We start from the raw sequence: 22,663 nt of genomic DNA on the forward strand, positions 1-22,663 counted from the left end.
CCGTGCGACTTCTCCTTGCGCTGACTGCCCAGGAGGGCTGGCGTGTCCACCACATGGACGTTAAGTCGGCATTCCTCAATGGCGACTTGAAGGAGGAAGTCTACGTGCATCAGCCACCGGGGTTTACGATTCCCGGCCAGGAGGGCAAGGTGCTCCGCCTACGCAAGGCTCTCTATGGCCTGCGGCAGGCACCCAGGGCGTGGAACGCCAAGCTGGACTCCACGCTGAAGAAGATGGGTTTCGAGCAGAGCCCGCATGAGGCTGCCGTCTACCGACGGGGGAGTGGAGGAAATGCCCTGCTGGTGGGCGTCTACGTTGACGACCTGGTGATCACCGGCACCAAAGATGCAGAGGTGGCGGCGTTCAAGGAAGACATGAAGGCCACGTTCCAGATGAGTGACCTGGGGCTCCTCTCCTTCTATCTAGGGATTGAGGTGCACCAGGACCACTCCGGGATCGCGCTTCGACAGTCCACCTACGCCAAGCGCATCGTTGAGCTAGCTGGGCTCACCGACTGCCATCCAGCTCTCACTCCGATGGAGGAGAGGCTGAAACTAAGTCGCGACAGCACGACGGAGGAAGTGGATGCTACGCAGTACCGACGCCTTGTGGGGAGCCTTCGCTACCTCACTCACACACGGCCGGACTTGGCATTCTCCGTCGGCTATGTCAGTCGGTTCATGGAGCGACCAACGTCGGAACACCAGCAGGCAGTGAAGAGGATCGTCCGCTACATAGCAGGGACCCTCGACCACGGCCTCCATTACCCTAGGTGCCCTGGGGCGGCACACTACGTCGGGTACAGCGACAGCGACCACGCCGGCGACATCGACACCAGCAAGAGCACGAGCGGGATCCTCCTCTTCCTCGGCAAGTGTCTCGTGAGCTGGCAATCAGTCAAGCAGCAGGTGGTGGCCCTGTCCAGCTGTGAGGCTGAGTACATAGCGGCCTCCACCGCCTGTACTCAGGCGCTCTGGCTTGCTCGACTGCTTGGTGATCTTCTCGTTCAAGACACCAGAACGGTGCAGCTCCTGGTGGACAGCAAGTCCGCCCTGGCCCTGGCAAAGAACCCCGTGTTCCACGAACGGAGCAAGCACATCCGACTGAGGTATCACTTCATCTGCAGCTGTGTGGAAGAAGGGAGCATCGAGGCGAGCTACATCAACACCAAGGATCAGCTCGCAGACCTGCTCACCAAGCCCCTTGGGAGGGTCAAGTTCCTCGAACTTTGCTCCAGGATTGGGATGATTCAACTCTCCCACAAGACGACGTACAAGACTTAGGGGGAGAATGATGGATAAGTCTGTGTACTAGGGTCCTTGTGGGGCTGCAGCACATGGTCCTTGTGGCAGTTAGGAGGATAAAGTCCTGGACCATCAAGGACTGGCTGTTAGGATAGAGTTCTGTTCTTGACCATGGTCCTTGTGGCAGTTAGGAGGATAAAGTCCTGGACCATCAAGGACTGGCTGTTAGGATAGAGTTCTGTTCTTGACCATCAAGGACTGTCAGTTAGCATCTTAGACTAGCATCTTAGACTGGCATCTTAGCAGCATCTTAGCATATGCCTTGGTTGGCTAGCAGCCTATAAATATGTATCCCCAACCCCTCAGGTTGGCATGGCATTGTGTGAGAAATAAACCAACGAAAATTGTCCCAACTCTCCTAGTGTCATCCACAACTATCAATGCTCAGGCTGAAAGGTCTAACACCCTTGTCGTGCAAGATTCACACGGTCCACCTGTAGCCTCTTCTAGACAAAGTTCTCAACTGCATCCCCACTTGGATTGAGAATCTACTAAACATGGGAGGTTGGCTCATGCTTGTCAAATTAGTGCTTCTCTCCATCCTAGTTTATCAAGCCATTGCCATGCAACTACCTCCATGGTTACTTGCGGCGATCGAGAATTACATTCGCATTTTCCTTTAGAGTGGGACCAACATGATCAGTGACAGGCAATGCATGGTGGCCTGGAGCAAGGTGTGCTCCATGTGGAACTCAGCGACTTCGAGATCCTTAGGTATATCTCTCATTTGCTGGGTGGATTCCTTTGAGCAAGGCACACTTCCTTAGTTCTCTTGTCCTGGTGCTCATGCTCAGAATGGTGTTGCTGAGCGCAACCAGCGTCACCTTCTTCAGGCGGTTCTTGCGTTGATGATCGTCGCCTCTCTTCCACCTCACTTTTGGGTTGAGGTAGTTTCTACTTCTATCTATCTCATCAACATTAATCCTTCCTCTGCTCTACAGGCAGACATTCTTCTCGAGTGTCTTTTTGGTCATTCTCCTGACTACTCAACATTTCATTTGTTTGGTTGCATTTGCTACATTCTTCTCCCCCCCCCCCTCGTGAATGCACCAAATTAACTACCCAGTCCGTTGAACGTGTCTTCTTAGGTTACATTGATGAGCAAGGGCTATCAGTGTTGGGATCCTATCAACCGTCGGATGCACATTTCTCGGGACGTAACTTTTGATGAGTCTCGTCCTTTATGTCCACGTCCATCCTCTCCTTTGACCTTCCCCATTGAGGATATTTATTTCCTCACTTTTTCCAATACACCTATCACTCAAGAGTTGCCCTCGTCCGCCCATCCTACCATGTCTTCCCATACTACCATTGTAGACCCCACGCCATCATCACCTGCGACTTCCCCACCTCGTTTATTACCTGAGGCTTCCCCATTGATTTCCCCTCGTCTTCTTACTATACTGGTTCGTCCGGGTGTTGTGAATTCTTCTAATGAGCGATCTCCCTCGACTACTGTCTTCTTATGTTGGCAACGCACCGCCTCCAGCTTAGCCTACTTATGGCTTCCGAGCTCGCCAGCTTCCGCCTATTGACCGCTATGGTTATTCTAGCACCGCTCTTCTCGAGACGACTTATTGTGGCGTTGTTGCTCATCCCGAATGGCAGCATGTGATGGCATCGGAGATTGATGCTCTTGCTCCTCGTGCTCGTCTCATCACTTGTAAGTGGGTCTACAAGGTTAATACTCATGATTCTCTTGAACATTACAAAGCTCGTCTAGTGATGGGAACATGGTCATCACTACGATGAGAAATTTGCTCCTATGGCCCACATGACCACTCTTCGCACACTTTTCGTTGTGGCTTCTGTTCACCGTTGGTCTGTCTCTCAGGTTGGTGTCAAGAATGCCTTTCTTAGTGTTGAGTTGCATGAGGAGGTCTATGTGGCCACATGTTGGGTATTCTCTTTCTGATGACATGGTTTGTCGTCTTCATCGCTCTCTTATGGCCTTAAGCAAACCCCTCGTGTCGGGTCTGAGCGTTTCCTCTCTATAGTGATTGCGGCCGGTTTTTTAGCGAGTGCTCATGATCGTGCACTTTTTGTCTACCTTTCAACTCGTGGGAAAACTCTTCTACTATATGCCGATCATCACCGACGATGATTCTAAGTACATTGCCTTTGTGAAGGCTCGTCATAGTGAGTTTCTTATGTCTGATCTTGGTCATCTTCGCTACTTTCTTGAGACTGAGGTTTCTACTACCTTTAATGGCTTCTTTATTTCCCAAGAGAAGTATATCAGCATCTTCTTGTTCGCGCTGCCCTTACTGATGAGCACACTATTAAGACTCCTATGAAGCTCGACGTTCACCTTTGTATTCACCTCCGCTCCCTACCAGTCCGACTGAGCATCAGTTGCCAGGTTGTGGGTTGCTATGTGCACTGCCTCGATGCCACATCTTGTGTTCCCCTGTTGGGCAACCCCCTCACCGCACACTCGAGCGCCACCATCGACGAGCGGGAGCACAAGCAATCGTCCTGTCAACCTTGTTCAGTCTGATGTCTGGGGTCCATCTCCCTTTGGCTTGGAAGGAGGTCATCGCTATATTATCTTTATAGATGATTTCTGTTAACACACATGGATATATACTTTATTTCTTCCAGGCTTGGGCCCATGGGCGTGCAGCCCGTGCGACGGAACAGGCCCCCAAAATTTCCAGGGGCCCTGAAATTCCTAGCACAAGGCAGGCCCATAGCAAGCAGCAACCAGCAAGTCTGCTACTCGGAACCCAGCATGGGCCTGTAAGCCGCCCACTAGCGCTAGCACGTCCAGCCGTCTAGGCCGCAGAGTCTTGCATGGAACCTAGGCGTCGAGCGATCAAGGCATCGAGCCATCGAGGAAACTAGGTCGAGTGGACGAGTCCTCCCTGGCGCCGCTTCCTGCCCTCATCTCTTGTCTGTTCGTCTCTCCTCTTTTTCCAGTATGACGCTAGTCGCTTAGCTATCCTCCATCGGTCCATCCCCATCCAATTCAGCACATGACGCTTCTATCAGCTGTCGGCCATCGATCTGTGAGTTCTACAGATCGCATTCCATCTAGCAATTTTAATTTATGCCAATAGCTTGTTAATTTTGTTGTTTTCATCTTTTCTATACATGTCTCAAGGTCCAAGTCATGTCTTCTCAGAATAGAAAACATGAATCATGTTACCAAAAGCGTTTGAGAAAACAAAAAACAGAGAAGTTACAGAAAGGAGCTATGGATAACTTTGTTGCAAAAGAACCACATGTGTCCTCTAATAATCAATCACAGGATCAAGGCCTCACAGTTGAAAAAAATGTTAACCCTGATAGAGATGAACAAGCAGAGAAAGAAACTAATGATGAGGTTGATGAAGATCTTATTGGTAACACAAACACTGATATGGATAATAATGGTGATGACATCGGGACAACTAGTATTGATGTTAACTCAAATACTTCACCTGTTGCGGATGTCGGTTGTTTATTTCATGTTGATATATTTGATCCAAGAAACTGGGGCTCTCTTAATCCTAAGCAGATTGAAAGGGCCCTAAAAGAGACTAACAATTTCAAAAAGGTCCTAAGGATAGATATTCTAGAAGGTTTTTTGCACTATTCTATACTAGAATTCTGTCAAAAGGGGAGCATTGCGATAGAGATTGGCTTGTCTATTCTAAGGACCTCAATAGAGTATTTTGCTTTGGTTGTAAACTATTTACAAAAGGGCATAGGCAAGCTCAGTTGGCAAACTAGGGGTGTGATGATTGGATACATGTTGGCAGTAGACTTAAAGAGCATGAGACAAGTGCAGATCATGTTTTGAATACGACCACTTGGTATGAGCTGCGTACTACTACCTCCTTTCCGGTTTTTAAGGCTTGCGCGTATCTCTATGACAAATGGACCAATGTACTACAAGTCATATATCATAAAAATATATCATTAGAAACTTCAAATCGTATACTTTCTAGTGGTATAATTTTTTGACTATACAATTCATCTTATGTTGGCCAAATAATGGATCTAGGGATACGCGCAAGCCTTATAAACCGTAAGGTAGTAGATTGCAGAAGCATCAAACTATTGATAAAGATGCTCAAGGACAACTTGAGGATGAAAAGGAGCATCGGAGAAAAGTTTTGTTCAGAATTGTTTGATTATTAAATTTCTTGCCAAGCATAATCTAGCCTTTCGTGGTAGTAACAACAAACTATATGAAGATAGCAATGGGAATTTCTTGGGTCTGGTAGAGATGTCAGCTGAATTTAACACAGTTATTCAAGAGCATGTACGCCGTATTACAAATGAAGAAAGTCATGCTCATTATCTCGATCATAAGATTCAGAATGAGTTGATACACTTGCTTGCTTCAGCTATTAAGTTTGAGGTTGTTAAGAAAATAAAGAGGCAAAATATTTCTCGGTCATTATTGATTGTACCCTACTGCAAGCCACCAAGAACATGTCTTTAATTGTTAGGTATGTGGATTCATCTTCAAGTCATGTTTGTGTAGAAGTATCCTTTCTAGGATTTTTAGATGTAAATGATACAACTGGGCAAGGACTTCGAAGTGCTAGAGAATGAACTTAAGCTTCTTGATCTTGATATAGATAATGTGAGAGGACAAGCTTATGATAATGGGTCAGATATGAAGGAAAACATCATGGTGTCCAAAGAAGACTTCTGAATGTAAATCCTAGAGCTATCTATTCTACCTGTGGCTGCCATAGCCTTAATTTAACACTTTGTGATATCATCCAACACATTTATATAACTTTCGCAATTTTACTAAGAAACGGAAGATTCTAAAAGATAACACAGATAGGAGTGACGCTCAAGTTAGTATTAGCTACACGTTGGGAGAGTCGTGTAGACAATGTTAAAGCTATCAGATTTCAATGTGCAGACATTCGGGAGGCTCTACTTCAAGTACCCAATATTTTTCTATTGATTATTATCTAATAACTTTGGCTATCTCCAACTATAACATATATTTTCTTTCTTTTCATTTTAGGTATCCGAAACTGATAATGATATAGAAACGAGAAGCGAGGCAAAAGGTTTGGCAAATGAACCTAGGGAGTATGAATTTATAGTGGCAATAGTCATTTGGTATGAGGTATTATATGTTGTTAATTTAGTAAGCAAACACTTGCAAGCAAAGGATATGCTTATACGTTACTATTGAGAAAGTGAAAGGGTTGATTACTTTTTTCGAGAGGTATAGAGGAAGTGGCTTTTTAGAAGCATTGGAGATAGCCGAAAAAATGCACTTGATATGGATATTGGTACAACATTTAGAAAAAGACGAGAAATGGAAAGAAAGAGATATTTTGATGAGAACCCAGATGACACAAATGTTGCAAGACAATCTGCAGAGAAATAATTTAGAATCGATGATTTTACAACCATTGTTGATCAAGCAATTATGTCACTTACAAGCAGATTTGAACAAATATGAGGGTTACCAAAAATATTTTGGTTTCTTATTTACTTCCAAATCATTGGATAATGAGAGTTTGAAATCTTCTTGCGATAATCTTGAGGATGCCCTTAAAAAGATGGCAAATTTGACATTGATGCCAATGGACTGTATGTGGAGTTGAGGTTACTTAAAAGATTTCGTTACAAAGGATGATATGGGGCTAGTTGAAAATCTAAAGTTTTAAAAGTGACATGATTATTTTCCCAATGCAAGTATTGCATACAAAGTTCTATTAACCATTCCTGTGACTGTTGCATCAGCGGAAAGAAGCTTTTCAAAATGAAGCTATTGAATTCCTATATGCGTACTACAATGACATAACAAAGGCTTACTGATTTGGCAACAATAGCACTTGAGAGGGAAGTGTTGGAGAACATTGATTACGAGGATATAATTGAATATTTCATTTCAAAGAACACTAAAAGAATAATGTTATTCAAGTAAAGACTATGCAACCAAGCTTCAAATAGGTATGATTCTTGAATGTATTCCTTGCTATGTAAGACATGATGATATATACACTACGACTCTTTTAATTTTCTATAGTGAGGATGAGGTAGGGCTTATTTTAGAGTTTCGCACAGGGACTTTGATTTCGCCGGCCCGGCCCGGCCCTGATTTCTTCCCACAGTGGTCTTATCTATATATAAGTGTTTTGTTGCCATGGTTCACACTCAGTTCTCTACGCCTATTCATGTGTTCTATGCTGACTCTGTTGGAGAATATATATAGATGATTTCTCTTGGACATTGATATACTTTATTTCTTCCCGTAGTGAGGTTTTATCTAGATATGAGAATTTTGTGCCACGGTTCACACTCAGTTCTTTACCCCTATTCGTGTGTTCTATGCTAACACTGCCGGACAATGCATCTGCAAGTTTGTTACGTGTAGTCCTTGCTGAGCAGGGTAATCTTCCTCGGTTCTCTTGTCCTGGTGCTCATGCTCAGAATGGCGTGGCTGAGTGCAAGCATCATCACCTTCTTGAGACGACTCTTCCGCTGATAGTCACTACCTCTCTTCCGCCGCACTTTTGGGCACTTCCATCTATCTCATCAACCTTCAGCAATCCACTGCTCTGCAGGGTGGCACTCCTTTCAAGCGTCTATTTGATTGTTTCCTGATTATTCGGCATTTCAATTATCTGGTTATGTTTGCTATGTCCTACAAACCATATGACCACTTCTCGCACACTTCTTTTGTGGCCTCTTTTCGCCATAGGTCTGTCTCGGCTTGATGTTAAGAATGTATTTCTTAATGGTGAGCGGCTTGAGGAGGTTTACACATGCAGCCACCACCTGGGTATTCTGCTCCTGACGACATGCTTTGTTGACTTCGTCGCTCTCTATGGCTTTAAGCAAGGCCCTCGCGCTTGGTTTGAGCGTTTTGCCTCTTTCGGATCATGAAGTGGTTGGGAGTGAGACTAAGAGAAATACAGGAAATGAGATGATGACTAGCGTATTTGGAGAATTAGGCCTAAACTGAATTGCTGAGATGAATTATAGGCCCGCTACCAAAATGGTTGGTGTATTCTTCTCCATAGTGGGCCACGCAAACAGGACCGAGTGGGACATAGCCATAACCTATCAAGCCCAAATGATATCTTCTTTTTTTTTGGCAAACTTCAAGCCCTGCTTTCTAATAATAATTTGACCCAAACACTTAACATAACATTGACCATAATTCTTTATACATCACACAGTGATCTAAACGCTTTTATATTTCTTTAGAGAATGTTCACAAATTCAAAAAATATGTTTGCGAATTAAATAAATGTTCACAAATTTAAAATATATGTTTGTGAATTAAAAAAGTTCATAAACTCAAAAATGTTTAGGTGTTCAAAACATAGTTCACAAATTCAAAAAGTGTTCACGAACTCCAAAAAAAAATGTCAATGCCAAAAATGTTCACGCATTCAAAAATTGATCACATATTGGAAAATGTCCACGTGTTCAAAACAGGTTCGTGAATCAAAAAATATGTACATGAATACGAAAAATTGTTCACATGTTGAAGAATATCGTGAATTCATAAAATGTTCACGTCAAATTAAAAAATGTACATGGATTCTAAAACAATTTCACAAATTCCAGAAAGTTCACGTGTTCAAAAAATGTTTACCAATTCAAGACATCTACGAACTCCAAAATTGTTAATGAATTCAAAAATTGTTCCCAAATTCCAAAAACATTCACGTATTCAAAAAATGTTCACATGCTCAAAAATCTTCATAAATGCGTAGGAAGTTTAAAAAATCAAAAATAATGAATTTGAACAACATTCAGGAAATCATTTTTTAGCAATTCAAAAATTAGAATTTTAAATAAGTTCATGAATAAAAAATTGTTCACAAATTTGAAAAAGGTTCAACAAAATTAAAAAGGAAAAACGAACACGGAGAAAACAAAAGATAGATAAAAACAGATAAAAGATGAAACAAAAAAACCGGTTGGAACGATCCCCAATCCCCAACTGCTTCTGGAAAACCGAGTCAGGCTCTTCATCTCATGATACTTCTTCGTCGACCTCTTCAATTGAGCCCCTGACTATGCTAGAGATTACATGACGTTAGTGTCTGGTAGCTGCTTCTTTTGGTTCTCCATCGACAAGTTTTCAAGGTTTTGCTACTTACTCTAATGGTACCAAGAGACTATTTTTTTTACAATATCAGATACACCTCCATGTATCCTTGGTCATACGACTTACGATTCTTCCAATTTGTCCTCCATTCCACCTCCATATTCTCCTGTTCATTTTCTTATTGTCAATGGTACTTCCCTCCCAGTAGATAGTAATGGCACTCTTAGTTCCTTCTTTTGCTCATGTTCCTCGACTTCACTGCGCTCGTAGTCCACGTGGTGTGGATTCTTTTGATGAGCCATATCCCTCGACTATTATATCTTCTTTTGTTGTCCATGCATCGCCTCCAGCTCAGCCTACTTATGGCTTTTGAGCTCACCCGCTTCTGCCTATTGATCGTTGTGGTTACTGTGCAGCTCTTCCTGAGATGACTTCTTATCGTGAGGTTGTTCATCCCAAATGGCTCAATGTGATGGCATCGAAGATTCATGCTCTTCCCCGCATCAACACGTTGAATCTCATTTCCCTTCCTCCTTGTGCTATCAACACTTGTAAGTGGGTTTACAAGGTTAAGACTGATGATACTCATGAGCGTTACAAAGTTCGTTTAGTGGTAGAACATGGTCATGACTAGGATGAGACATTTGCTCCTATATATATGGCCCACACGACCACTCTTAGGACACTTCTCAATGTGGCTTATATTCGCCGCTAGTGTGTCTCTCAACTTGATGTCAAGAATGCCTACATGTAGCCACCACCTGGGTTCTCTTCTTGATGGCATGGTTTGTCGTCTTCATCGCTGTCTATATGGCCCTAAGCACCCCCCCCCACCTTCGGTGCCTGGTTTGAGCGATTTGTCTCAGTGGTGATTGCGGTTGGTTTTTGGTGAGTGCTCATGATACTGCACTTTCAGTCCACCACTCAACTCGTGGCCGAACATTTCTTTTACATGTCAATCATCACCGACGACGACTCTTGAGTACATTAGCTTTGTGAAGGCTCGTCATATTGAATTCATATGTCTGATCTTGGTCCTCTTCACTACTTCCTTGAGATTGTTCCGTATTTCCTGGATAAGTATATCCAAAATCTGCTTGCTCATGTTGCTCTTACTGATGAGCGCATTGTTGAGACTCCTATGGAGCCAACGTCCACATTTGTGACCACCTCCGCTCCCTGCAAGTCTGGATGGGAATCCTTTGCCTTGTTGTGGGTTGCTATGAGCACTGTCTCAATCCCACATCCCGTGTTCCCTTATTGTGCGACACCATAACCACACGCTCGAGCACCACTAAAGGTGAGCAGGAGCTCGGAATGTCTTCTTAGGATACAACGATGAGCATAAGGGATATCGTTGTTGGGATGATGTTGGTCGTCGGATGCCTATTTCTTAGGATATGACTTTTGTAGAGTCTCCTCTCTTCTACCCGCATCCATCTTCCTTGACCTTTTCAACGGAGGAAATCTCTCTTTTTTTAAATCCAACACTCCTATCACTCCCTTATCCAGTCGTCGTACTGCTCGTGCTTCTCTGATTATTGTAGATCCAGTGGCCATCATCTCCTATGATTTCCTCACCTCGCTTATCACATGATTCTACACCTTCTATCACATTGTGGCTTTCTAGTTTCTATGATGGCAGAGGAGATTGTTGCTCTTGAGCGCATCGGCACGTGGGATATTGTTTCTCTTCCTCCTCGTGTTCGTCCCATCACTTGTGGGAATGTTATGACTCACTTTGTTGCCAACGCACCGCCTCCAGCTTAGCCTAGTTATGGCTTTCGAGCTCGCCCGCTTCTGCCTATTGACCGCTATGGTTACTGCGCAGCTCTTCCCGAGACGACTTCTTGCCGTGAGGTTGTTCATCCCAAATGGCTGGATGTGATGGCATCGAAGATTGATGCTCTTGCCCACATCGACCCATGAAATCTCATTTCCCTTCCTCCCCATGCTCGTCTCATCACTTGTAAGTGGGTCTACAAGGTTAAGACTGATGATACTCTTGAGCGTTACAAAGCTCGTTTAGTGGTGAGAACTTGGTCATGACTACGAAGAGACATTTACTCCTATATATATGGCCCATGTGACCACTCTTTGCACACTTCCTCAATGTGGCTTCTACTCGCCGCTAGTCTGTCTCTCAGCTTGATGTCAAGAATGCCTACAAGTAGCCACCACCTAGGTTCTCTTCCTAATGGCATGGTTTGTCGTCTTCGTCGATGTCTATATGGCCCTAAGCAAACCCCTCGTGCTTGGTTTGAGCGCTTCGTCCCGGTGGTGATTGCGGCTTATTTTTGACGAGTGCTCATTATCCTACACTTTCAGTCCACCATTCAACTCGTGGTGGAACACTTCTACATGTCGATCATCACCGGCAACGACTCTTAAGTACATTGCCTTGGTGAAGGCTCGTCATAATGAATTTCTTATGTCCAATCTTAGTCCTCTTTGGTACTTCCTTGAGATTGAGGTTTCTTCTACCTCTAATGACTTCTTTATTTTCGAAGAGAAGTATGTCCATGATCTTCTTACTCGTGCTACTCTTACTGATGAGTGCACTGTTGAGACTCCTATGGTGAAGACTCGTCATAATGAATTTCTTATGTCCAATCTTAGTCCTCTTTGGTACTTCCTTGAGATTGAGGTTTCTTCTACCTCTAATGACTTCTTTATTTTTGAAGAGAAGTATGTCCAGGATCTTCTTACTCGTGCTACTCTTACTGATGAGTGCACTGTTGAGACTCCTATGGAGTCAACGTCCACCTTTGTGACCACCTCCGCTCCCTACTAGTCTGGATGGGCATCCTTTGCCTTGCTGCGGGTTGCTACAAGCACTGTCTCAATCCCACATCCCGTGTTCCCTTTATGTGTGACACCATAACCGCACGCTCGAGCACCACCAATGGTGAGCAGGAGCTCGGACAGTCGACGCGTACCTGGATTATGCACGAGACGAGTCGAGGACAGGCGCTACCTAAAGTCGAGGCCAAGGGCGCACGGTAGGAGAACCAGGGGTGCTTAATCAAGCACGTGGCATACAACCCGCAAGCAGGAGAAGAACACCAAGCCAAATCGGCAGGGTACAGAGAGTGCACAGGCACGGATGCTGGATCAAGTCCCTCTGCCGACATCGCCACCAATCTATTGCCTTGTCTACCAGCTATTTTCAGCAATGGCATCATCCCCTTGGGTCCCTTGTGATCTTTCATCCTTGGTTCGACGTGGCCTTCTTGCATCTGTCTCCGACGATGCCTCTAAAGTGTCAAGGTTGCCGGCTTCGTAAACAGTAAACAGGTCCAGTTACCTTATACTCATAGCGAGATAGTGTCCATCTTCCTTTGCCTCGAAAGGAGGTCATCGCTAGTGACTTCTCTCGACACACCTGGATATACTTTATTTCTTCTCGTAGTTGAGTAAAGCCTTTTGCTGCCTATTCGTGTGTTCTGTGACTCTGGTGGAGAATTATATCTCCAAGTTGTTGCATGGAATCCTTCATGAGCAGACTTCGGTTCCCTTATCCTGGTGCTCATGTTCCGCATGGCGTGGCTGAGCACAAGCATCGTCACCTTCTTGAGACAGCTTGTCCATTGATGGTTATTGCCTCTCTTTCACTGCACTTTTGGGTCGAGTCTGTCACCACTTCCATCTATCTCATCACCCTTCAGCAATCCATTGCTCTGCAAGGTGGCGCTCCTTTCGAGCGTCTATTTGATCGTTTCCTGATTATTCAGCGCTTCAATTGTTTGGTTGTATTTGGTATGTCCTTGCCCCATGTGAATGCACCAAACTGACTGCTCAGTTCGTTAGGATACAACGATGAGCATAAGGGATATCATTGCTGGCATCATGTTAGTCGTTGGATGCCTATTTCTTGAGATATGACTTTTGATGAGTCTCATCCCTTCTATTCGCGGCCATCTTTCTCGACCTTTTAGTGGAGGATATCTTCTTTTTTTAAATCCTGACACTCCTATCACTCCAGTTGATCCCTTATCCATTCGTTGTACTGCTCCTGCTTCTCCAATTATTGCAGATCCAATGCCATCATCTCCTATGATTTCCTCACCTCGCTTCTCACAGGACTATACACCTTCATTAGTTGTGGATTCCTCGTCTCCATCACCTAAGTTACTCGTATTCTTCCATCTTTTCCTCACTTTTATATACATCGTCCGCGTGTTGTGAATGCATCTAATGATGTGCCACTTCCCCTCTCCACCTACTTATGACTCGCTTCCTCATCCACTTCCGCCTGTTGACCACCTTGGTCTTCCAAGCGTTGGTGCTGATGTTCTTGAGCCGACTTCTTATCGTGATGTTGTTCATACCAAATGGCACCTTGCGATGGCAGGGGATATTGTTGCTCTTGAGCAAATCGGCACATGGGATATTGTTGCTCTTCCTCCTCGTGTTCGTCCCATCACTTGGTGGGTCCGCAATGTTATGACTCGCTCTGATGGTTCTCTTAAGCATTACAAAGCTCGTCTTGTGGCTCGTGGCTTTTAGCAAGAGCATGGTCCTGATTAAGAGTCCTAATTACAATGAGACTTTTTGCTCCTGCAAACCATATGACCACTTCTCGCACTTCTTTTGTTAACTATGTATGCCACAGGTTTGTCTCGGATGGATGTTAAGAATGTTTTTTTCTAAATGGCGAGCTGCATGAGGAGGCTTAAATGCAGCCACCACCCGGGTACTCTGCTCCTAATGACATGCTTTGTTGCCTTCATTGCTCTCTCTATGGCTTTAAGCAAGCCCCTCGTGCCTGGTTTGAGTGTTTTGCCTTTGTGGTGGTGGTTGTTGGTTTTCAACGAGTCCTCGTGATCTGACATTGTTTGTCCTCCTTTCTGCTCTTGGTAGGACTCTTCTTCTATATGTTGATGATCATCAATTCGTGAAGGCATGTCTGAGTAAGGAGTTTCTTATGTTTGATCTTGACCCTCTTCGCTACTTTCTTGGGATCAAGGTATCTTCTTGCTCAAAAATAATAATCCAGGATCTTGCTCTTGCCGCTCTTACTCATGAGCACACTGTTGAGACTCCCACGAAGCTCAATGTTCACCTCCGTGCTACTGATGGTGACCCTTTGTCTGATCTTGACACTTTATCGTCATCTTGTTGGGAGTACTGTCTATCTGGCTGACACTCGCCGAAAAGAAGAAACAAATTAAAATGCCCCCGTACTAGTGCACCTCCTGCAGCGTCATCGCACCACTGTCCTACTGATGAGTGCATTGTTGAGACTCCTATGGAGCCAACGTCCACATTTGTGACCACCTCCGCTTCCTGCAAGTTTGGATGGGAATCCTTTGCCTTGTTGCGGGTTGCTATGAGCAATGTCTCAATCCCACATCCTGTGTTCCCTTGTTGTGCGACACCATAACCGCACGCTCGAGCACCACCAATGGTGAGCAGGAGCTCAGACAGTCGACGCGTACCTGGATTATGAACAAGGCGAGCCGACGACAGGCGCTACCTAAAGTCGAGGCCAAGGGCGCACAGTAGGAGAACCTGGGGTGCTTAATCAAGCGCGTGGCACACAACCCGCAAGCAGGAGAAGAACACCAAGCAAAATCGACAGGGTATAGAGAGTGCACAGGCACGTGGGATGCTGGATCAAGTCCCTCTACTTCCCCCGCCACCAGTGTGAACCAGCTATTTTCAACAGTGGCATCATCGCCTTGGGTCACTTGTGATCTCTCATCCTTAGTTCGACGTGGTCTTCTTGGATCCGTCTCTGATGATGTCTTTAATCCGTGGTCCAATTACCTACTCATAGCGAGACAGTGTCTCGACGTCCTTTTGACCTTGTTCACTCTGATCTCGAGGGTCCATCTCCCTTTGCCTCTGCTAGTGACTTCTCTCTATACGCCCGGATATACTTTATTTCTTCTCGTAGTGAGGTCTCATCTATAAGCCTTTTGTTGTCATGGTTCACACTCGGTTCTCTATGCCTATTCGTGTGTTCTGTGATGACTCCGGTGGAGAGTATATCTCCAAGTTGTTGCATGGAATCCTTGCTGAGCGGACTTTGGTTCTCTTATCATGGTGCTCATGCTCATAATAGCGTGGCTGAGTGCAAGCATCGTCACCTTCTTGAGACAGCTCGTTCGTTCATGGTCACGGCCTCTCTTACCCCGCACTTTTGGGCCGAGTTTGTCTCCACTTCCATCTATCTCATCAACCTTCACCAATCCACTGCTCTATAGGGTGACGCTCCTTTCGAGCATCTATTTGATAGTTTATTCGGCGCTTAAATTGTTCGGTTGTGTTTGCTATGTCCTTGCCGCTCGTGAATGCACCAAACTGACTTCTTGGTCTATTGAGTGTCTTCTTAGGATACAACGATGAGCATAAGGGATATCGTTGTTGGGATCATGTTGGTCATCGGATACCTATTTCATGGGATATGACTTTTGTTGAGTCTCGTCCCTTCTACCTATGTCCATCTTCTTCGGCCTTTTAAGTGGAGTATCTCTCTTCCCACAATTTTCCCGATACTCCTACCACTCCTATTGAGCCCTTATCCAGTCATCGTACCGCTCCTGCTTCTCTGGTTATTGTAGAACCAATGTCATCATCTCCTATGATTTCCTCACCTCGGTTATCACATGATTCTACACATTCATCAAAAGTGGCTTCCTTGTCTCCATCACTCGAGTTTATCCCAATGATTTCAGCTTGTATTCTTCCAATTTTTCCTAACTTCTATACAGTTTGTGTGCATGTTGTGGATGCATATACTGATGTGCCATCTTCCACGTCTCAGCCTACTTACAGCGTGTTTGGTTCAGGGGAATTAGAGATGGGGAATGGGAGTTGAGGGGTAAGGAGATTAAAAATCCACTGTTTGATTAGAGGGAATGGGAGTTTAAGTGGGAAGGGGACTGGGAGTTGGGGAAGCCAATTCCCACCGATTTCTTCCCAGGGGGTACCCTGTTAATTCGTGAGGAGAGTTTTATCCCACGCCAATTCCCATCATATGCCAAACAAGGGAATGGGAGTAAAAATCTACTTCCCATGCCTAATCCCTTCATAAACACCCTTGTGCAAACTCTCATACCCTTGCCCAAGTGTTTACCAAACAGGCTGTTATGGATTGTGTCCTCGTCCGCTTCGACTTGTTGACCGCCTTGGTCTTCCAAGCGTTGGGGTTGTTGTTCTTGAGCCGACTTCTTATTATGATATTGTTCATACCAAATGGCAACTTGTGATGGCAGAGGAGATTGTTGCTCTTGAGCGCATCGGCACGTGAGATGTTGTTTATGTTTCTCCTCGTGTTTGTCCCATCACTTGGTGGGTCTACAAGGTTAGGACTACTCTGATGGTTCTCTTGAGCTTTACAAAGCTCGTCTTGTGGGTCATGGCTTTCAGCAGGAGCATGGTCCTGATTACAACGAGGCTTTTGCTCCTGAAACCGTATGACCACTGTTCGCACACTTCTTATTGTGGCCTTTGTTCACCACTGGTGTCTATGCTTGATGTTAAGAATGCCTTTCTTAATGGTGAGTTGCGTGAGGAGATTTACATACATCCACCACTGGGTATTTTGCATCTTACGACATGCTTTGTCATCTTCATCACTCTATGGCTTTAAGCAAGCCCCTCGCACCTGGTTTGAGCATTTTGCCTCTATGGTCACTGCTGCTGGTTTTTAGCGAGAGCTCATGATTCGACGTTGTTTGTCCTCCTTTCTGCTCTTGGTAGGACTCTTCTTCTATATGTTGATGACATGATCATCACGGACGCAGACTGTGAGTATATTGTCTTTGTGAGGGCATGTCTTAGTATGCAGTTTCTTATGTCTTATCTTGGCCCTCTCTGCTACTTTTCTTGGGATCGAGGTCCCTTCTTGCTCAATTATAATAATCCAGGATCTTGTTACTCGCACTGCTCTTACTGATGAGCGCACTATTGAGACTCCCATGGAGCTCAATGTTCACCTCCCTGCTAGTGATGTTGACCCATTGTCTGATCTGACGCTTTGTCGATATTTTGTTGGGAGTCTTGTCTATCTGACTGGCACTCGCCTGGAAGAAGAAACAAACTGCAGTGCCCCCATTTGAGAGAACCTCCTCCTACGGTGCCGTCACTCCACTTCCCTACTCTACCCTCCACTATATGCTCTGTGGCATTGTAGTCGTGGCCAGGATGGTGGCAAACTCGCTACCGTCGATGGCTCTCGCACGATGTTGTTGCTAGAGCCTTCATCCTCTCAAGTGGCATGAACGACCAAAGGGGACAATGTCACCATGGTTGTCGACATTCCCTCTAGGGTCGTGAAGTGTTTGGGAGTGAGACTAACAGCGTGTTTGGTTCGGGGGAATTAGAGGTGGGGAATGGGAGTTGATGGGTGAGGAGATTAAAAGTCCTCTGTTTGATTAGAGGGAATGGGAGTTCAAGTGGGAAGGGGAAGGGGAGTTGAGGAAGCCAATTCCCACCGATTTCATCCCAGGGGGTACCCTGTTAATTCGTGAGCAGAGTTTTATCCCACGTCAATTCCCATCATATGCCAAACAAGGGAATGGAAGTAAAAATCTACTTCCCATGCCTAATCCCTACATAAAAATCCTTGTGCAAATTCCCATTCCCCTGCCCGAGTGTTTACCAAACAGGTTGTAAGAGAAATATGGAAAAGGAGATGATGACCTAAACAGAATTGCTGAGATGAGTTATAGGCCCACTACCAAAATGGTTGGCGTGTTCTTCTCCATCGTGGGACACGCCTTTGATGCAAACACAACCTAGTGAGATAATCATACTATATCAAGCCCAAATAATAATCTTCTTTTGACCCTACTTTTCAAATAATAATAACCCAAACACTAAACGTAGCATTGACCATAATTCTTTATACATCACACCATATACTTAGAATCTATTAACATCTAAGGCGAATTTGAAAAAAAAAAGGTTGCGAATTAAATAAATGTTCACAAATTTAAAAAATATGTTTGCAAATTCAAAAAATGTTTGCCAATTCCAGAAATGTTCACGGATTAAAAAAATGTGAATTCCAAAAATGTTCACATATTCAAAAAATGATCACATATTCAAAAATGTTCACGTATTCAAAACAAGTTCATGAATTCAAATGAGTACGAAAAATTGTTAAATGTTCGCAACGAATTCAAAAATTGTTCGTGGATTCTAAAGCAATGTTCACAAATTCCAAAAATGTTGGTGGATTCTAAAGCAATGTTCACAAATTCCAAAAATGTTCACGAATTCGAAAAATTTCTCATATTCAAGACAAGTGTGGTTCCAAAAATGTTCACGAATTCAAAAAATGTTAAGGAGTTCAAAAAAAAATTCAGGGCAAATTCAAAAAATTGTTCACGCATTCTAAAAACTCTTCACAAATTTCAAAAATGCTCATGTATTCGATAAATGCTCACATATTCAAAAACTATTCAACAATTGGAAAAGGTTCATTTTCAAAAAATATTCACGAATTTGAAAACATTCGGTAATTCAATTTTTTAGCAAATTCAAAAATGTGAATTGAAATTGTTCAAAAATTTGAAAAAGGTTCAAAAAATAAAAAGCAAAAAGAAAAAGCAAACACGAAGAAAAACATAACGTTGACCATTATTCTTTATACATCACACCATATTTTTTAGAATCTACTAACATGAAAGCCGTATAAAAAAATAAGAAATCTACACATGTAATTTACATGTACCATTATAATTATATTATTTTAGAAATTCTAGGTAGGTTTGTCTAGATGTCTAGACCCATGTGGCCATGTCTATACTCTACAACACCTTCTATACTCTACATATGTTTGTGAATAGGAGGGTGTGGCTTAATTTATCACCATCGTCTCGGTAATCTCTATTCCCAACCTGGAGGTGTGCATTACATGATGGGGAAAAAATCTCTGAACTTCGCCAAAAACTTAAGTAAATGCAACTAAAATAAACAATTATGTATGCGATTTCAAAAGAAAGAAATAACGGCAAGGTGTTTAACAAATCTGCATGCATGTTGTATCGTGCTTATCGAGTGAACAAAACAAATATTAGGATAGATACTAAGAAACAGAATGCATACCACCACGAACACAGCCACCATTAGCTTTGTCATGTCACATAATGTTGTGTGATAAAAGCCCACCGTGCTAACTCAGCAGCTTCCTCAACTGACATGTTGAATTTGTAACTGAAATGGAAAGCACAAACATAAGGGATGCAACTTCAAGATAATATGAACTGTGAGCAAAGCAACATATAGAGGTATAAAAAAACATACCCCTCATCCAAGATACCATATAAGCATACAAAGTAGAGAACCGGCTGCTTCCCTTGAACCAAGCACCCTCGCTATCAACATAGTACTAAGACCGGACCCTAGAAAAAGAGCGGAATTGTTAAGCATAGACCTAAGTACAGCATAATGACACTATAATATGTCAAAGGGCCACTCACAGATCCATCAAATCCAACAATCATTGTACCGATTGGAAGTAGCATCCCACGGTATGAAAATAAAGGATATTAGCCAATGTCTTTAAAGAACCAGCAATAGAAATCCTTCGCTTGTTGATGAGCTCAAGCTCATGAGCCTCATGAACCTCTGAAGGAAGAAACTATTGTTATTCCTGCTATCTTTACTATTAAAGGGGAGTACGGTTGTGATGGTAGGTCGTGGTACGTCAATTCGCATGTTCGTGTGTCGCTTCCTCGCCTCCTCTCTCAAACAAATACTTGTCGACGAGTGGACTCGCCAGCTCTCTTCCCTACCTCATCAACTCGCTAGCCCCGATCTGATTTCTTCTTCCTCTCATTAAGAGCGAGCGCGACCACAACTAGGGTTACTATCGCGTCCATCCGTCGCCTTACATGAGCATGTACCTGGACCCTCCTATATGGCAGTTGATCCATTTTACATACATCTATATATTAATTTTTGTCCTGGTATGCATCTCTTGGAGAAATCTTAGGGCAAATATTTTCTTATTTTTGCTTTCTTTAGAAATCCTGGAGAAATTTAGTGTAGGCACCTTCAGTTCTATAACATAGTTGAATGTAAAAATTACTACAATTAGCATTGTATCACAGCAGTGGGCTAATTCTGTAAAGAAATGCAATGATGTAATGTTCTTGGTTAAACTTCAGTTCTATATATATACTTAGTAACGCAAATTCAAGAATTAAGTTTGAAGGCATGTCGTCATTGTAGTCCTGATAGATATTTTGCTTGTCTGTATTTACGTGCATTAACAGAGTTACTAATATTGTTTTGATATTTCGTTAGTAGAAGACTGGATTGTGTCTACAACCATTGTGCATTAATGCGATCCAAAAATAGGCAATTCGAGGTGGATTTCACTTGTGGTAGAGAGAAGCACACAGTCCAGATAGCAACGAGGGACTCTAAGGTCACAGATAGATTGACGTGGAATAACTCAATTGATGGGATGTAGGATTCACATCGGTGCAGACTGCCGAGTACCATGCAAATGAAATGTTGGTTGCACAATTAATCATCCGCCTCTTTGTCGAGGTAAAATTGATCAGAGTAAATTCAAGAAATATTTTTTCCATCGATCTTTTAGTCTAGCAAATACATATTTTTTTCTGTCATTCTTTTAGCTCAATGTAAATAATACAATTGTTTGTGCAGCCACAAGTATGCTACCTTCCGTTTCATAAATGGATGTCCTACTACGAAACATGCAGTAAAAAAGATTTAAGTTTGACTATTAGTCCCTCCATTCCTAAATGTAAGTCTTTTTAGAGATTCCACTACAAATTACATACGGATGTATATAGACATATTTTAGAGTGTAGATTTACTCATTTTGCTCCGTATGTAGTCCATAGTGAAATCTCTAAAAAGACTTATATTTAGGAACGGAGGGAGTACTCCCTCCGTCCAGAAATACCTGTCATCAAAATGAATAAAAGGGGATGTATCTAGATGTATTTTAGTTCTAGATACATCCTTTTTGTCCATTTTGATGACAAGTATTTTCGGACGGAGGGAGTACGATATAAAAGATGGAACATCAAGGGGACTTCGGTGCTCCTTCTTGATCTGCTCGGTGAGTGAGCAGGTAAGAAACAGGGACATAGAGGAACATTGGGCTTAAAATTTATAGAAACTCTAAAATTGACAGCTGGAGGCCATGCTGCTTTCTGTTCCCATCAAATTTTGTGTGAGCAATTCGGTTGGGCATTACGTCAAACATGTGTAAGGCATAACACACATGTATTATGGTTCCCGCCTATACACAGCAACTCCAGCGGCATGCAGTAATCAAGAAATTTAGAGCAATGGCATGCAGTAATCAGGATATTTTGATCAAAAGAAGGAACCAAGTCATGACCAAGAAAACAGATCAATGGTGCTGAAACTTACATCTCGTCGTGGCTTCGTGCTTGGAGATAGGCGTGCAAAGAAACATAGAGAGGAGAAACGCTGGACGTCGTTGAGCTGATGCGATTGCTTCCCACAGGGCTCAGTTTGTCCATCGCTCTTGTACGAGGAACCGGCAGATAGCGGCGTAGCGGCCCACAACTTGCGGTAGGAGAGAACACGGAAGAGCGCAGAGCCGTGGACGTCGAGGGGAGGCGGCAGATCGGACGCACGGCTCGATTGCGGATCTGCGGAAGGGCGGCGCCCCGGCCCACATCGTCGAAGCCGGCGGGCAGCGAGAGCGCACCGCGAACGCAGCTTGTCCCGTGAGGAGGACTGCAGGCCGGCAACCTGTCGTGGCGCCGCCGGGATCCGGTCTGATCTAGGGTTTCGATCGAGGGACTCGAGTCCTTTCTGTAGGTGGTGCCTTCGGCTTGCGGGACGGGTAAAGAGTCGCTGTCGATGTCGGGAACCATGGGAGCGGGCTTGAGCAGAGTTCGTGTCGGAGTAGGAGTTCGTGGCGGTGGCGGTGGCGGTGGCGGGGAGGAAGGAGGGGATCAAGGCTGCGTGCCTGCGTTGGGGCCTTCGACGGTTTCTATTCCAGAAGAATCGACCTAGCGGAAACCATCTGTAAAAAAAAGTGGATCGCAGGCCCAACCAAGCGACAATCGCAGCGGACGAAATTTTTTGATTACTATATGACGCTCGTTCGTATTTTTAAAATTTGATCACTTTTTCAAAAAGAGTAATTTCAAAAAAATCACTTTTTGAAAAAATCAATACTTTTGAATTTAGTTTAGAATTGTAAAATTGTTCACAATTACAAAAAATTCAGATTTTTAAAAGAATCACAACTAAAATAATGATCACATTTTAAAAATATTGTTCATGCATTTTTAAAATGTATTCGAGTGGTTCAAAATTTGTACGAACATTTCTTGGAAATCATGAACACATT

The 22,663-nt window shown here is 43.8% G+C and overlaps 1 long non-coding RNA gene across 1 annotated transcript; it reads right to left on the reverse strand.

Moving 5' to 3' along the window:
- Positions 1-1,521: 1,521 nt before the first annotated feature.
- LOC123060278 (uncharacterized) lies at positions 1,522-22,298 on the reverse strand. Its single transcript, XR_006427837.1, has 3 exons — positions 21,709-22,298; positions 19,597-19,694; positions 1,522-19,506 (listed from the first exon to the last, which is right to left on the reverse strand). It is a non-coding gene; the product is annotated as an uncharacterized lncRNA (long non-coding RNA).
- Positions 22,299-22,663: the final 365 nt, after the last annotated feature.

Source organism: Triticum aestivum, chromosome 1A, assembly GCF_018294505.1.
Source record: "Triticum aestivum cultivar Chinese Spring chromosome 1A, IWGSC CS RefSeq v2.1, whole genome shotgun sequence".
Classification (NCBI taxonomy): Eukaryota; Viridiplantae; Streptophyta; class Magnoliopsida; order Poales; family Poaceae; genus Triticum; species Triticum aestivum.